This window comes from Lissotriton vulgaris, chromosome 5 (assembly GCF_964263255.1).
Source record: "Lissotriton vulgaris chromosome 5, aLisVul1.2, whole genome shotgun sequence".
Classification (NCBI taxonomy): domain Eukaryota; kingdom Metazoa; phylum Chordata; class Amphibia; order Caudata; family Salamandridae; genus Lissotriton; species Lissotriton vulgaris.
The window spans coordinates 1,767,551,966-1,767,568,113 of NC_141693.1; positions in this window are offsets into that span (position 1 = coordinate 1,767,551,966).

The following is a 16,148-nucleotide window of genomic DNA, read 5'->3' on the forward strand; positions in this document are numbered from 1 at the left end:
TGAGTACAGGACCCACATCTGGGAATATGTCAGGACTCAGTCAGTCAGGGACTCTAGCAACAACTGGTGCCAGGGAAGGCAAAGTAGGCAGAATACTGGTTACAGGGTACAGAGCTGCCCAAGATCACACAGCGAGTCAAAGGAGAAACAGAATCCAATGAGGAAGCTCTGTGCAACAGTATAAGAGAGGTATGGCTCAGACAGGACAGGCCCTCAGAGGTGATTTAGCATTCAGAAAAACTACACACAGGATGGATATGCAAGACATATATATAAAACAACATTAACAGTAAAGAAAATGTGGGGTAAAGCACTCAGAAGCTCCACACAGTAAGACTAAAGCTCAATAGGTTCATCACCCACAATTGCTGTTATAGACACTGACTGCAAATACCCACATATATGATATGCATGCAAAGGGAGGGTCTGTGAAGCTGATATCGTGATGTTATGAATGCAACTCAAAGATAATACTCGCAGTGAACAAGAAACACCACCTAGGTTGTCAGCTGTGCCTACGGATCCTGGCGATCAAACAGGAACATGCAAGGCAGTAACCGCAAGGGGTTAGAGCTCAACACATGCACGATAGACAAGGATCTAGTAAGGAGGAGTGCTTAATAGGAAAGGAAGGAAATCACAGGACACACTTGGCAGAACGCAAGTAACAAACATACAAGGTGATCAGAAGCAAACAGCAAGAATAGAACAACAGCCAACTAGGAACTGGAACCAAGGAAATGGTAAGAAAGGCAGAGACTGGAAAAGCATATACAGAAGGGGAGGCTACAAGGATATACTAGAATAGAGCAGGTTCAGAAATCAAGAAAACAAAGCAGCATTGAAGGCAGTGCTGGAGCAGAAACAAACATTGAGCTAAGGTTCAGGAGTCAAGGTAGCACTGCAGGCAGTGATTGTTCAGAAACAGAGAATTACTAAAGCTTTAGGAATCAAGGTAGCATGGCAGAGAGTGCTAGTTCAGGAACAGGGAATTACTAAAGCTCTGGAGTCAAGGTAGCACTGCAGTCAGTGCTGGTTCAGGAACAGGGAAATGACCAAAGCTCAGGATTCAAGGTAGCACTGCAGTCTGTGCTGGTTGGGGAACAAGGATAGCTATAGTTCAGGAATAAAGAAAGGAATAAAGCTCTGGAAACACTGGATACAAGGATATCAAAAGCTCAGGAAATACTGGAAACAAGGATCGGTCTCACTGGTACACAGCTACTATGACCGACCCTTGGATGAAGGAAGCTGGGGCTTAAAATAGCTCCTAGTACTCATGCACATCAGGTGTAAGCAGGCTAGCAGCAGCCAGCCACAGGTGAGCTGAATTCCTCCACCCATCCTTGGCCTGCAGGGGTGGAGTCAAAGCAGTGAGCAGGGGATTATATAGGTAATGGAGTTTGCAGCATGAGCAGACTGGCTTCCACAAAACTCAGCATGGATTGGGAATGGATGTAAATTCCCAAATGGTGTCCAACTTCCTGGAAGTCAGGATATGCATGCAGCGGAGTGTCTGGAACATATTAGAACACAGAAAAGTCACACTATGCTCCCCTCTGTTGATGGGCAAGAGAGTGCAGAGAGCGAATCATGACAGCATACCCGTCCCACTTACAGCAACAAATACAAAAAGAACTAATAATTGGCTTAATGCTCACCACGTCATTCCAGTTTGGACACAGCCACATGCAAATCAGTCATGACCTTGCTCCCCATGGGATCAGTCCAGCCTAAATTGCAAGGTCACGTCCACACCGGGCCGGAAATAAAACATCCTAAGTCCAATTTTGAGGTATCACCCCTATATCAGCCAGAATAGCTTGACTTTGGTGGCATGGGGAGCATGGGATCCACGTCTGTGCATACCCATCCCACTAAGGGCGACAAATTAAAAAAGAACAAATGATGGACAGAATGCAGAACAAGTCAAACGCTCACTTTCAGTACTGAGATCTGGGCCTTTTTGCTCACCCTGTCATTCCAGTTTGGACCCAGCCATAAGCAAATCAGCCTTAACCCTACTCACCATGGGAAAGGTCCAGCCAAAACAGCCAAGCTAGGTCCTCAACAGGCTGTAAACAAGCATCCTAGGACTGATTATGAGGTATCACCCATCATCAGCCAGGAAAGCTTGACTCCAGTGGCACGAGGAGCACAGGACCAGTGTCTGGGTATACCCATCCCACTTAGGGACTTGGATGAGACCATGGCTGGCTGGCACCACATCCTGGACTGTTTCAAATATCATGGAGCTAACTGACATTGTGGCATGCATAAGGAACTGGCCCTTGTGCAGCCTATATTGTTTCGTAAGGGTCTGGAATAGTAACATGTTCATGTCTTGGAAAAAATCCTGTCCTGTGTAAAGTCATACCCACTCACAAGGGTCTATATATTGTGTAAAGAACATTCCCCATCAGGTTCAAAGACCTATCAGGGGCGTGGTGGGGCAATACAGCTTTGAATTGTTGGTAATCTGCCAGGCTCTGGTAAGACATTTCAGCGCTACCTCAGAAAGCACAAAGAGGTGCGTCTGGGATGTGTCTTGGGAAGAGACAGGGTGAAAACTTCCATCTGAGTAACTTCCAACTTCCATCTTGGCTGGTCCCTCCTACCCTGTATACTACAGGTGCCTTCATGCTAGCTAATAAGAAACCCATTGTAGTTAGGCCACCACATAATAACATTGGATATTTGGGGCCACAAAATCCCCCTTTTCAGGTGGGAGCTGTAGCTTTAGGAGGACCACCCTCCTGCTAGAATTGTGCCGCACCAGATCGTACAACCCTTATGTGGGAATTGTGCCACATCACCGAGTAGTGTATGTAATCCCCCAAAAAAGCAGTAGGGAGGACTAAAAGAATGTTTACAATGTAATATAGTAGGCAGGAAAGCATCACCATTTAAGAGGCCGCTATATGTCCTATTGTCGATAGGGGAAGGGAGCCCCAGAACTATCCTTATGATTAGAAAGATGAAACCATTGCAGAAAAATTACCATTCAACAGGTCTCGGGGAAGTAGTTGATATGGATGGCTGTATGACAGAACCATGCATGAATTTACAATGCATGCCTTTACCACTCATCCATTACTGTGCAATTCCTTTACCACTCATGGGGCATATTCTCAAGGAGCTATTTTCCGAGTTATTGGCACTTTATCACAGCCAAATTCGCAATAAAACTATCGCCCCATTCACAAGCTGGTGCTAACAGCCCATATCGATAGCAGCCGCAAAAAACATTGCCACAGATGACCCCCTCAACTATTGCTAATGAGATGCAGAGTAGGCGTTCCCCTTACAAAAAGCCACAACACCAGGACACCGCAACATTCTCAACAGCTAGCATGATAAGATCCCAAAACAGGCAATAAGGCGCATTAGCTGTATGAAATTAACACCTGCTGTGACCTGGTGTAAAGTTGGACCACAGCCTGCACCAGAAAAGGGTGCCCAGCCCAGAGCCACCCCTGAAGGGCAACAGATGCCATGGAGCCACTGATTATGCAGGCCGGACACCCAAGAGGGACACAACACCCCCCGCCACCACCGCCAGGACCACCTCCAACCGTCAACAGCCAGTGTCGAAACAGTGGTACTGGCAGACTAATGGAGATGCTCACACCTGTCGTGGATGCCATCATATGCCTGATACCCTGCTCAGCACTCCAGGGGCCAATAACTCAGTGCACCGCAACCCATGGACCTTTACTGATTGAGTTTTGTGCTGTGGAGAGGTTATGCAGCAATGTCACCTCAGGCAGTGTGGGAGATCTGGGACGATGGAGAAGGAGATGATGCAGGTGTAACACACTCCACTGCAGCTGCATTAGGTATATCATGAAGGACACAATTCTAGACATTTTCTTCACATGAGTGCACTCAGCTGTAGTGCCCCAACCTCAGTGCACTGCAGCTCACGGTTCTGTTCTCACAATGACACTTCTGTTTGCATATTGGGTGACCTCTGTACTTGCTCCGGTTACCTCCTTCATGCTCTGCAGTTGTTTCTGTAATGCTGGTGTTTTCTGTTCCTGTTCTAATAGTGTTCCATGAGGGCTAGCTTACACTAACCCCACACACATCCAGCACAGGCATCACTGTATATGTGTCCATACCAATAAAGGGGTCTTGCGCACGTGCCCTTAGCCAGTTCCACAAATTATCTGCGTGTTTCCTTGTGGTCATCATGTATGCATGAGGGTCCCGGGCCCTACCAGGTTACTTTGTGCTGTGTACAGTAGACGCAAACATGTAACTGCAGGCAGCTGGTTAGACCTTGGATATGTAGCTTTGTCGTCACCCACTCAATACGTAAGAGGAGTGGTCTGGGCCATCGTACACAGGTATGGTTGTGTGAATTATAATTGCGTGACTTTGGGTGTAGTTCTATACTGCAAATGTGCAAATGCATGTGTCTCTGTCACAGTGTGGGTCTCCTTTGTGATGTGTAGGTGGTCCCTGAAGGGAATTAGGCACCCACGTATTTGATCTAGTGTGTGTTCCATTTGTTCGGACCCCACCGCACCTGATCGTCCACCCCCTCTTGGCATTCTGACACCTGGCATTGGAATGCCATGTTTGGCTCGGTGAAGTTTTGGGGCAAGCTGTGCTGGTCGGTGCTTCCTGCTGTGCGGTCTGTGCAGGGGCTGGGTTCTCCTCTATGTAGCTTGACTGCCCTGGCCCCGGTGGGGGGTTGCCTGGGATGTCCATAAGCTGTTGTATGGCGTCAGTGTCGGAGGTGTGGTGGTCCTCTCCAGCATCACTGATGAGTTGTCTGCTCTGCTCTGCTCTGCTGGAGGTGTTGTTTGTCCCTCTTCAATGTGAAGGAGAATTTCATGTTGACATTGTGTTGACAGGAATGTTTGTGCATTGTTCTTGTTTATATGCACCTGTATGACAATATACATTGTGACTGTTTGGGAGGTGCAGGATTTTGATGCGGGCCAGTGGACATTTGGATTACACGCTGCATGTGATGTTGTAGGCAAACATTTCCATCTCACAGTTTCCTTCTCTGTTAGATGTAGTTGGCCTGTTTCTGCGCATGGGCAGAGCCAGTTGTATCCTCTGTTCTGCAGGGTCGGGGTTGCACATTGTACCACATTGTCATCATTGTGGTGTGCTGTTTTTGCTCTGTGTGTGTGCTGCATTGTGCCACGGGGTTCAGGGGCATAACCCAGGGTCATTGTGGGTGTGCAGTGTGCTACACATCATTGTGCTTGTGTGCCATTGTGCCTATCTCCCCCCGTCCCCACAGTCAATGGTCATTACTCACCCTGTTGATGTAGTGTCAGGTCCTCTCGAGCTGTTTCCGAACTCCCAAATCCTGTCTCCTTTGCTGCCTTCCTGTTGACAGTGGGTTTGTGCTTAGTTTAGATTTTTACATCATGCCAGCACCTCTTGGCCTCCTCCATTGTCCTCCTCGACACTCCGACTGCATTCACGTTAGTCTAATTGTGGGTCAGTTGATGGTAGTGTTCTGTCACCTCCTTGATGCTGATCTGGTTTTGCTGCGGACTGCACCCAGTCTTCCTCTTCCAATACTCCTTGCCCTTCCTCGACCCCCAAGGTCCTTGCTGGTGGTCTGTGGGGTTTGCGTTGGCCTCTGCACTCAGTCCGGGTGCATCCATGCTGCTACGCACTTTGGATTGTTTTTCGTGTGTACTATTTGTTGCTTTCATAGTGCATTTTGCCACATGATGCGTGGGATTTGCATGCCTGATGCTGGTTTACGCTGCTTTTTGTATCGCGATTGGCCTCATCGCAACTTATTTTATGTTAGTGTTTCGCATTTTTGTGGCGTCGCGTTGACTTTATCACGAACATTTGACGCGTTGTCATGGGCCTATCGCATGGTACCTCCATGTTGTGAATACTTAGTTAACACAGTGTTATTTTCCCGCGATAAACTGCGATGTGAAGAGTTGTGTTAAGCTCAATTTGTTGTAATTATTACACTTTCTTGAGAATATCTCCCATTGCCTTTACAATGTAGTCTTACCACAAATATACCTTTCCCACACATGCCTTTACAATGAGAGGTAAGTATTTATAAGTTAAGCAAAAAGGTTATTACCTACTGGCGGTCTCCAGTAGGTAGTTATAGTTAGGACCTACTTTCCATAGGAAATCTACAACATTCTATTTGGAATAACTATGGCGTCGGTGGACGAAACTTTGCGAATTTCTCCAAGAAAATGGCCTGCTCGGTTCCGCTCCTTCCCTGAAAGTTTGGGGGTGATTCGTCAAGTGGGAGCTGAGAAAAAATGGGGGTACATCGTGCGTACCGAAATCCGTACAATAACGAGCACGAGCTGCATGCTGATTGGCTGTCAAATGTGCATGAACAATCCAAACCAGGAAGTGTTGGCAGCCATCTTGTTCGTCGCTAGAAGTGTCTCAGAAGAAAACAGTAAAACAAAGTTGAGAAATAAGGAAAGGGGGCAGGGTAGAAACATCCCGACCCTCTAGGTTTGTTCAGGGGGTCGTACATGGATCTTTAGGGTTAATTTAAATTTTTTTTAAATAAAAAATCAGGGGGTACTCGTATGGTATACGTACGTGGTGAAAAATGGAAATAAAAAAACAGAAGTTCGTTTTATTCATTAGGTCCCGGAGGGGCAAATTTCGGGGGCAATTTTTTTCATAGTGGGGGGCTTGTAAGGTGCCACGAGCACCGGGGAATTCCGCCCCTCTGTGGTTTTATTTTGAAGTATGTGGGGGGTTCCGGTCCTCTTCCCCTCAGTCTCTCGAGCACCAGGGATCGCCACCCCTCTGTGGTTTTATTTTGAAGTATGCGGGGGTTACGGTCCTCTTCCCCTCAGTTTCGGGGACAGTCACCCCGACGAGGCTGTTTAAAAAATTTTATTTTTATTTCAAAGTGTGTTTTCATCTCTCCCTCTTTCTCTCCCCGTACACATCGCGCTGCCCCCTTCCTGGAACCCACCTGGAACCCTGGGTGGCCCTGGGGTCCACCATCTCCCAGGGTCCATTCTTGCAGTCTCTCGGGGTACGCACTTCCGGGACACTGCTGTTTGGTATGGTAGGGCGGTACCGTCGCCGCTTTTACTTTACCACAGGAAACCGTTTTCCTATTTGAAAAAGAGAGCAAGTTAATCTTTTCTCTGTTTCAAGAAAGCAGATTGTTTTTTGAAAGAGAGAGCAGTATATAAGGTGATGTCTCTGATAAAGCAATGTGGGTTCACGAAGGACGCGGGGACCCGTCTGCGATCGTGGGGGCATTGGGGCTAAAAAAAGAAAAAAAAAGTTATTTTTAAGAACTAACTTTATTGGTCAAAAAAAGAGCTATATTTCTACGATAGTATGTAAAACTTTACGTTTTTTTTTGTGCACCAGCTGTACTCTCTACGCATGTGCAGCCTCGTTTCCAAGTCCATGTTTTTTTCTTTTTCTTAAAGTTCGCCAAGCAAACTTCTCCTCATTTCAGGTATTAAATTTGCCGTTTTCTTTTCCCGGGCCGTGTGTGTCATCCACTGCTATACTTTTGTAAAATATTAATAAACATATTGTATCTATGTTTATTTGAAATGTAGTGTCGAGGCGCCAAACGTTGATTACATACTCCGTCCACCGCCATTTTAGTAGTTTTCCTCCGTTATTTTTATTATACCTGTTACTTTCATTTTACTCTCCGCTTATCTTCTCTAAGATCCATGAGATTTCCTGGCACAGACACCACGGTGCTTGTACTTGGCCTCCGATCTTATGAGTTGGTCACACGTATACCTAAAAACTGATTTGAAGGACGTAAGCCAGAGCCATTACAATGCGTGTTCGTCAACACAAACACTTTATTAAGATTATGCGTTTATCATGCGTGGCAAATGCATACTAGTTGTAAAAGCATGTGTGGTAAAGCCATATGCGTGCTAATGGCTTCGTGGTGACGATCACGCGTGGTTATGGCTGCGTTGTAATGGCCGTGTGTGTCATCCACTGCTATACTTTTGTAAAATATTAATAAACATATTGTATCTATGTTTATTTGAAATGTAGTGTCGAGGCGCCAAACGTTGATTACATACTCCGTCCACCGCCATTTTAGTAGTTTTCCTCCGTTATTTTTATTATACCTGTTACTTTCATTTTACTCTCCGCTTATCTTCTCTGAGATCCATGAGATTTCCTGGCACAGACACCACGGTGTTTGTACTTGGCCTCCGATCTTATGAGTTGGTCACACGTATACCTAAAAACTGATTTGAAGGACGTAAGCCAGAGCCATTACAACGCGTGTTCGTCAACGCAAAGACTTTATTAAGATTATGCGTTTATCATGCGTGGTAAATGCATACTAGTTGTAAAAGCATGTGTGGTAAAGCCATATGCGTGCTAAAGGCTTCATAGTGACGATCACGCGTGGTTATGGCTGCGTTGTAATGGCTGTTTCCCCAAAGACACTGCAGGAACCGGTTCTGGGCGTGTTGGACTCCAGGGCACCAGGCGGAGGGCACGCAGTCCCTCTCATACAATATAGAAATCTTTGTGGGGTGATTGTTTCCGCGGTTTGAGGGGCGTCATTGAGGCCCACACTTAATTTTGTAGGGTGGTAAGTTTGCATGGGAAAATGTCGGAAGATGTTTGTAAATGTGGTACACATTGTTTCGTATTAGTTTGATTTGTTTACCATGTTGTAGTGTACCCATAGAAATTATAAGTCAGTACTTTTCAATTTAACTCTTGAACATGTTACTATAGTAGTTGAACATTATAAATAGTCAACCCCCCGCAAAAAAAAGAAGTATGTAGTTTTCTTTATTAACTTTTATTAAAAGAATAACTGTAAACGAAACTTAATGGCAACTATATTATAAAGAACTAGAAAAATAACTTTAAAAAAACAATATTATAAACAAATTGTGAAATGGACTCCAAAGAACGTTGGATTGATAATCTGCAAAATAAAAAAGAAAATTAGAGTTTAGAATTATGTAGATGTGAGTAAATGAGATGAAGCATTACAAGTCAAAGTTACAGTACGATTTTACGTGTGCAGTGTGCCTGGTACATTTTACTTCTGTTATAGTGCCGCGTTCAAGTGGTGTCTATATGGAAGTGTCTACTGCATCACTGACACAAAAGTGGCACAACGGGATTGAAAATATGGCGACTTATTTCTAATGCCTTCTAATGAAGGCTTTGTATATTTAGGCCTCTGTGCTTACCGTTGTATAAACACTGCGGCCAAACACTGCGGCCAGTGAAATTCACTACTTCACTTTAGCTGTTGTTCTACAAGTCAAAGGAGACAGCAGTGCCTATAAGTTTAAAAGAGAAATGATGTCACAGAGTGTGAGAGAGAGAAAGAAAGAGAGAGAAAACAACATTAAAACAATCTCGCAGAGTCTGGAGTTGAGATTTTTTTTTTTAAGTTATTGGTAGATTTACAAGCTGCTTGCGTCACTTTTCCCATGTTAAAAGTGATACAAAAGTGGCGTAATAATCTGGTAGATCTGTTTGTCAGACTGTTGTAACCTATCTGTTGTCAATGCTCAGAGGTAATTATACATTTTAGACATTGAAGCTGCTGCACACTACCCACTGTCTCCTTTCACAAATAAAGGTAACACTACAGTTTTACGTGTTCAGTGTGCCTGGTACATTTCAGTTCTGTTATAGTGCCGCGTTCAAGTGGTGTCTATATGGAAGTGCCTACCGCATTACTGACACGAAAGTGGCAGAACGGGATTGTAAATATGCCGACTTATTTCTAATGCATTCTAAGGAAGGCATTGTATATGTAGGCCTCTGTGCTTAACGTTGTATAAATACTGGTGCCAAACACCGCGGCCAGTGGAAGTCACAACTTGAAGACACATTTTCTTGTACAGGTCAAAGCAGATAGCATTTTCTATAAGTTTAAAAGAGAAAACAAAATGATGTCACAGAGAGTGAGAGAGAGAAAGAGAGAGAAAACAATATTAAAACTGTCTCGCAGAGTATGGATTTTAGATTTTTTCTAGAAAAGTTAGACGTAGATTTACAAGCTTCTTGCGTCACTTTTCCTATGTTAAAAGTGACACAAAAGTGGCGTAATAAGCTTGTAGATCTCTTTTTCAGACTGTTGTAACTAAGCATGGGCGTAAAATCCGTTCCGCTCGCGGAATTTGCGGATTTCCGGTAAATTCGCAATCTGCGAACTCTCGAGAATTGCCCGAAAATCCGCAAATTCGCACGCAGCGGATTTTTTTGCTTGGTGATACAATATTGCGGCGCGCGGCGTTCACTTACCAAAGTCAAAAAGTTTATTATGTTTTGGCTCTCAATGAGGGCCACATAAAGTAAAAACACACAATATACATCACAAAAAATGAAACAAAATAAAACCATGCAGTCGAGCATAAGCGAGGTGACACATACAATCATTAGTGAGCAGTCCCCAGCAACTCCCCGTGTATTATTAATAAATATCTAAAAAACTTTTAAAAAAATTAAAAATTCTGTAGCAAAACATTTCATAAGGCGGGCAATAAAGTGCATGGAGAAAAGTATTTACATTTAAAATTCCTAGTTGCAGACAGATTGGTTTTAACCATTTGAGGCAAAAAGGGCGCAATACATTACATACAAACAAAACATGCTTACGATTCTGTACAGCATTATGACAAAAATTACATACAGGAGACACACCGTACCATTTTGCGAGAAGGGAGTTTAGAGGAAGCAGGTCTTGTCTTAATAAAAACCATAGCCTTCGGACTCTATGAGGAATATTCCAAATAAGATATTGTTGGGGCTGTTTGAATAAGTATGTATTTAACAGAGATTGTCTTTCTTTTTTCCTTGATTGGGCTAGCCTATCCAGTTTGTAACATAGTTCCCAGGATGCATTTTTTAATTTCATCTTGAGTTCAGCAGGATCTAGAAAAAACAAGGTGTTTGCATCCAACTCTAGCAGACTTACGGCCTTTCTAAAGTTTTTTACTAGTAGAGAGAACTCGTTGAGATCCCCCAAAAGCTCTCTTTTAATAGCTTCTCTAAGGGAACCAATTTTACCTCTAACCAGACAGGCTACCCATCTTACAAGGGCAATCAACCCCTGAACCCAACCACTTCTCAGTCCGAATTCCAGCCTGCATGAAATGTCAGAGCAGGCCATATTAAGAGAAGATATTTTCCTTAAGATCTTTCCTTCTATTTTTTGCACACATCCCCAGTGTTTTAAATCCACTAATTCAATCCCATATAGGAGAGTAGCAGGTATCTTTGCTTTAAATACATCAAGGAATAATGTGAAATGTCTCTTCCCTGTAGCATTGTATAAAGAACACAGTCCCATCCCATGTGATAATGCTTTACGAGAATTGTGCTCTATATGGGCAGTCTCACTTATGTTTGCTGTAATTATTTTTCCTAAAAAGGTGTAGGTTTTGACGACCTCTAATTTCTGTCCTCCTAATATCCAGGTATCATTTTCAGACCTGCATTTTTTCTTACCGAATATGCACATAATCTTGCTTTTAGTAGCGTTAATCTTCATAAAATGTGCTTCTGCAAAAAGTGTTAATGCATGCAGGCGATTGGACAGGCCCTTCGGGGTTAAATCTAACACAAGTATGTCGTCTGCATACATTAAAACGGATATCGGTAATCCTCCAATTTTTGGGGCTAATCCTCCACTAGATGCTATATGGGAGGGTAGGTCTGCTGTGTATAGGGAGAACAATATAGGGGCCAATATACACCCTTGTTTTAACCCATTCGGGGAAGGGATCGATTGAGAAAGACCCCTTTCCCCACCTAGTAACATCTTACACCATGTGTTGGAGTGAAGAGATTTTACCAATTCTAATAAATATACTGGCATGCCCATTGTGGCAAGTTTTTTCCATAGCGTTGACCGATCCACCTTATCAAACGCGGTTGAAAAATCAATGAATGCCACATATATTCCTCCTCCTCGAACACGGACATATTTGTCTACAAGCACCTGTAGGGCAGTCAAATTATCAAGAGTACCATGCTCTTTACGAAACCCAGTTTGCTGCATAGGTAAAATATCATTTGTTTCTATCCATTTCATAATTAATAATAAAACACATTTTGCGAAAATTTTCCCTATTGAATCTAGAAGCGCTATTAAGCGATAATTCTTAGGGTTATCCCGCTCTCCCTTTTTAAATATGGGAATCAGAATACTACCCCTCCAAGAATTGGGGACTAATTTAGTAATAAAGCATGTATGAAACAATGGGAGTAATATCTTGCTCCATGAAGTGACATCCTGCTTTATTATAGTCATGGGCAATTCATCCGGGCCCATGGCTCCGGAAGAGCGCATACTTTTTATCACAGATGCTATGGATTCCTCAGTAGGAAGTTCTATGTTATAATCTTCATTCAGGGTTAGCTCCAAATTATTATCCTCCACTCCATTGGAAGCATAAAGATTAGAAATAAATGTTATCCAGACTTCTTCTGCAATAGAAACCGGAGTGGGAAGAGTTCTCACTCCACATCCTTTTCCTATTACAGACCAGAAGTCTCTAGAATTATTATTGACCGATGCCTCTCTTAACCGTATCCATAGAGTGTCTTCTTTTTCTTTCTTTATTTTATTTTTTAATCTATGCCTCCTTCTTTTGAGTAGGGCTAAATTACGTTCATTTTCTCTGGTTCTATTAAGATACTGTTGCCTAACAAGTTTATTTACTTCCTTATTTAAGGATAGTAATATAGGCGGAGGGCGTGGGAGATTCTTAGGATTTCTGTTTTTCTTTGCCATCCTTCTTAGTTTCTGCAATAGTATTTCAAATTTAAGGAGTTCTGATCCATGCCATTCATCTAGTTCCAATATAGTTTGGGCAAGAATACTTTGAACATTCCTTACAGAGCTAGAATCCCAGAAACATCTCCCACCCTTATGATTAATAGAGATTCCTGTATTAATCAAAGACCAGGACTCAGTCACAGGGGGTCGTAATGAAATTGTTATATTAACCATTTTATGATCACTCAAGGTAGAGTTAGAGATCACAATATCCTGAATGAACGAGAACGTCTCATAGTCTGTGATAACATAGTCTAAGATAGATTCACCTCTATATGACCCATGAGTAAACTTAGCTGGAACATCAGAGGGCATTCTGCCGTTTACTATAAGCCCCTCTACCAAACTAATTTCCTCTAATAAGATCTTTCCTCTTTTGTTAGTTTTTATTTTATTAGGAAATACAGATTGAGGTATATTATACGCTTCTTCCTTTGCCTTATTTCTAAATAACTCTAAACTTAGGTTAGACACTTTACTGTTCAGGTCACCCATAAGAAGGATATATGGAGGCGCAGCCATCTCTAACAATTGCTTTATATACGAGAACATTCGCTTTAAAACAGGATTAAAATTATGTTCTGGCGGTATATATGCATTTATGATTACAAGTGATTTTCGAATACCTACTAAAGCTAGGTTATTGATGGTTATTACTTGAAAGAGTTTACTAATATCGATATAATGAGAGAATTGCCATTGTAAAGAGTTAGATAAAAAACAGACAATTCCCCCTTTTGCATGACCTCTGTTTGATGGTATAGCGGGGGCCTCAAAAACAAAATAGTCTTTCCCCCCATATTGTATATCTTTACACCATGTTTCTTGGATGCACAATACATCAGCATTCAGAGAGAGAAGATAATTCAATTTCTCAGGGGAATTGTACAGGCCTGCGGCATTCCAGGAGATAATATTTAATTGTCTGTTAAAGATGTTGAAATAGACCTTTGTTAATCGATGTATTGCTCGATAATGCTCCTGGTAGCCAATTCCATTGCTGGGGGTCATGGCATTGAGACGGAATCACATTCTCATTACATAATGGAATCTTTGAAACCATACGCTTTCCCCTTGAAACACAGATTTTTAAGTCTTTGTTACAGGCGGACAAGACATTTTGTTTAACACCCAATTTAAATGGTCCCTCTCTACAGTAAGTGCTAATGAAAGGTAACACATCTATACCTCTACATTGAAAAGCTTCTGCTTGCTGGACAATGATATTAGCAATTATTTTTGAGCAAAATTTAACCCTTGCTCGTTGGCCATTCTCACATGTTATTGATGAAACCAAATCGATGTCACTTGACTGAATTAATTTTAGGCTTTCAATATCTTTAAGGCAGCTAAGCAGCCATGACCTATTCAGATTTAAGTCCGAGTCGAATAATGGCAAAAAGTCCAATGTCAGTGTATCCACCCACAACGGAGCATCTTTCGCAGGCACGTTTGTTGATACCAGTGGCGCTTCAGAAGGCAATCGAAAAATAGGGGCAGATGGATTAAGTGTCCTTATTACCGTAGTCTCAATTCTTATGTCTTCTTCTGCTGATACACGTGGATCTGTCTCTTTAACCTCAGAATACGGAACTCTTCCATCGCTATTATTAACAGCAGGGATATCTTTCACGACAGAGCTGGTAACACAAACCGCTGCCACTTTCGTAGTGGTATCTGATATAGAGTTTTCCAAAATTTCTATTTCATCCGAAGCTTCATTTAAATGTTTTTGGAATATAACTTGCCTTTGTCGTCTCCTCGTATACTTACGAACTGGCTTCCTATTCTTTCCTTTATATTTTTTACCTTTTCCTTTTTTTATTCCCTTAGTACCAGATGTTGCTTCATATTCTTTTTTGTCTTGATTAAAGATAGGGAATAACGCATTTCCAGTGGTTTGATTGTCCTCTACAGGGCATTCTTCCTCCTTTAATTGACTCTTTGCTGTAGTTTGAGGTGTGAGCAGTGAACTTTCTTCCTTCACTATGGAGTCTTTTTGTTTTCCATTCAACTTTATTGAGGAGGTTGGTATTGAAATTTCAACACGCTCATGAATATCCACCTGTAGCGTTGTCCCAACCACTGGAGTTTTTCTTAGTATATTATTACTTTCCGCAGTATTTAAGGCAACTGAATTACTGGGAATAACTATTCCATTCTCCGTATGCTTTGCCACTAATACTTTCAAAATCTCGGTTACTGAGTCCATAATACAGTCAGAACTCACAGCAAATTTTCCTAATAGCAATAATATAGAGGCCAGTAGGTCTTCAAGAGCTATTAAAGAGTCCGAAATCGGTTTTTCATTTTTTGGATAGTCGGACTCTACATAAGCACGGATCCCTGATAGATTTAGATGTGGAGATTTCATCTCACTTTGCATAGAGGGAATATCATTGGATGCTATGGAGGGAGTGCTACTATATAATGTTAATCCAGAGGGATTTACTTTATTAGGAGTTTTGTTCAATTCAGATTGGTTCCCTGTTCCCTCGTCCATGTATCGACCACAGAGTTCTAAATCAATGCTGGACGGAATAGATAGTTCCACTATATCCTTCTCCATATGTCCATATGTCTCGTTATGCTGTTTTACTTCTAAATTTGATGATAACGTCTTAGGAAGCTCTCCGTCAGTAGAAGATGGTAGAGTAATAGCCTCCTTAGTAATTGGTAGAATCATTGTAATTGAGTCTTGATTAAGATCAGTTTCAAAAGGAAAGTCTAATTGTGGTATTGACCCCTCATCTTTTAGAGGAGATCGTTCCATTTCCTTTTTTGCAGGATTTTCCCAAATTTCCATTAGCTGCATTTGTCCCTTCAATTGCGAGCTATTACCATATTTGTTCCTCAAGGGGTTCGATCTTGTTTCTGCATATGACCGCCCTTCAAGCATTCTTCCAGAGCGTAACTTCTTTGCTGACATAATGCGAAATGCAGAAACCTGTCAGCAGTTCAGTGTCAACAATATTTGTAAAAATGAATAATTAATAAAAAATGAAAATGGATTGTCTTGAACAATAAAAGTCAATACACGGGTAGTGCTGTATGTGCCAAACCAGATGAGAGAATAGTCTCCTCGCAAATTAATCGTCAGCAATGTCATCAAATATTATGTTTTCAACAAAATATTGTTAGAAAGTGGGCCCAGCCCAGCCTACCTCGGCCACTGAGGGCCACAGAGGGCCCGCCCTTTGCACGGGCTTAGCCCGGCGTCCCGCTCGCGTCCCGCGAGACGGGGGTGACTCCGTTTTTCAGCGCCTCCTGGCGCGAAACTGACGCGGCCGGTGCCGCTATGGCTGCTGGGAGTTGGAGTCTCCTTCGCCCAGCGCCGCGCTCCGCTCGA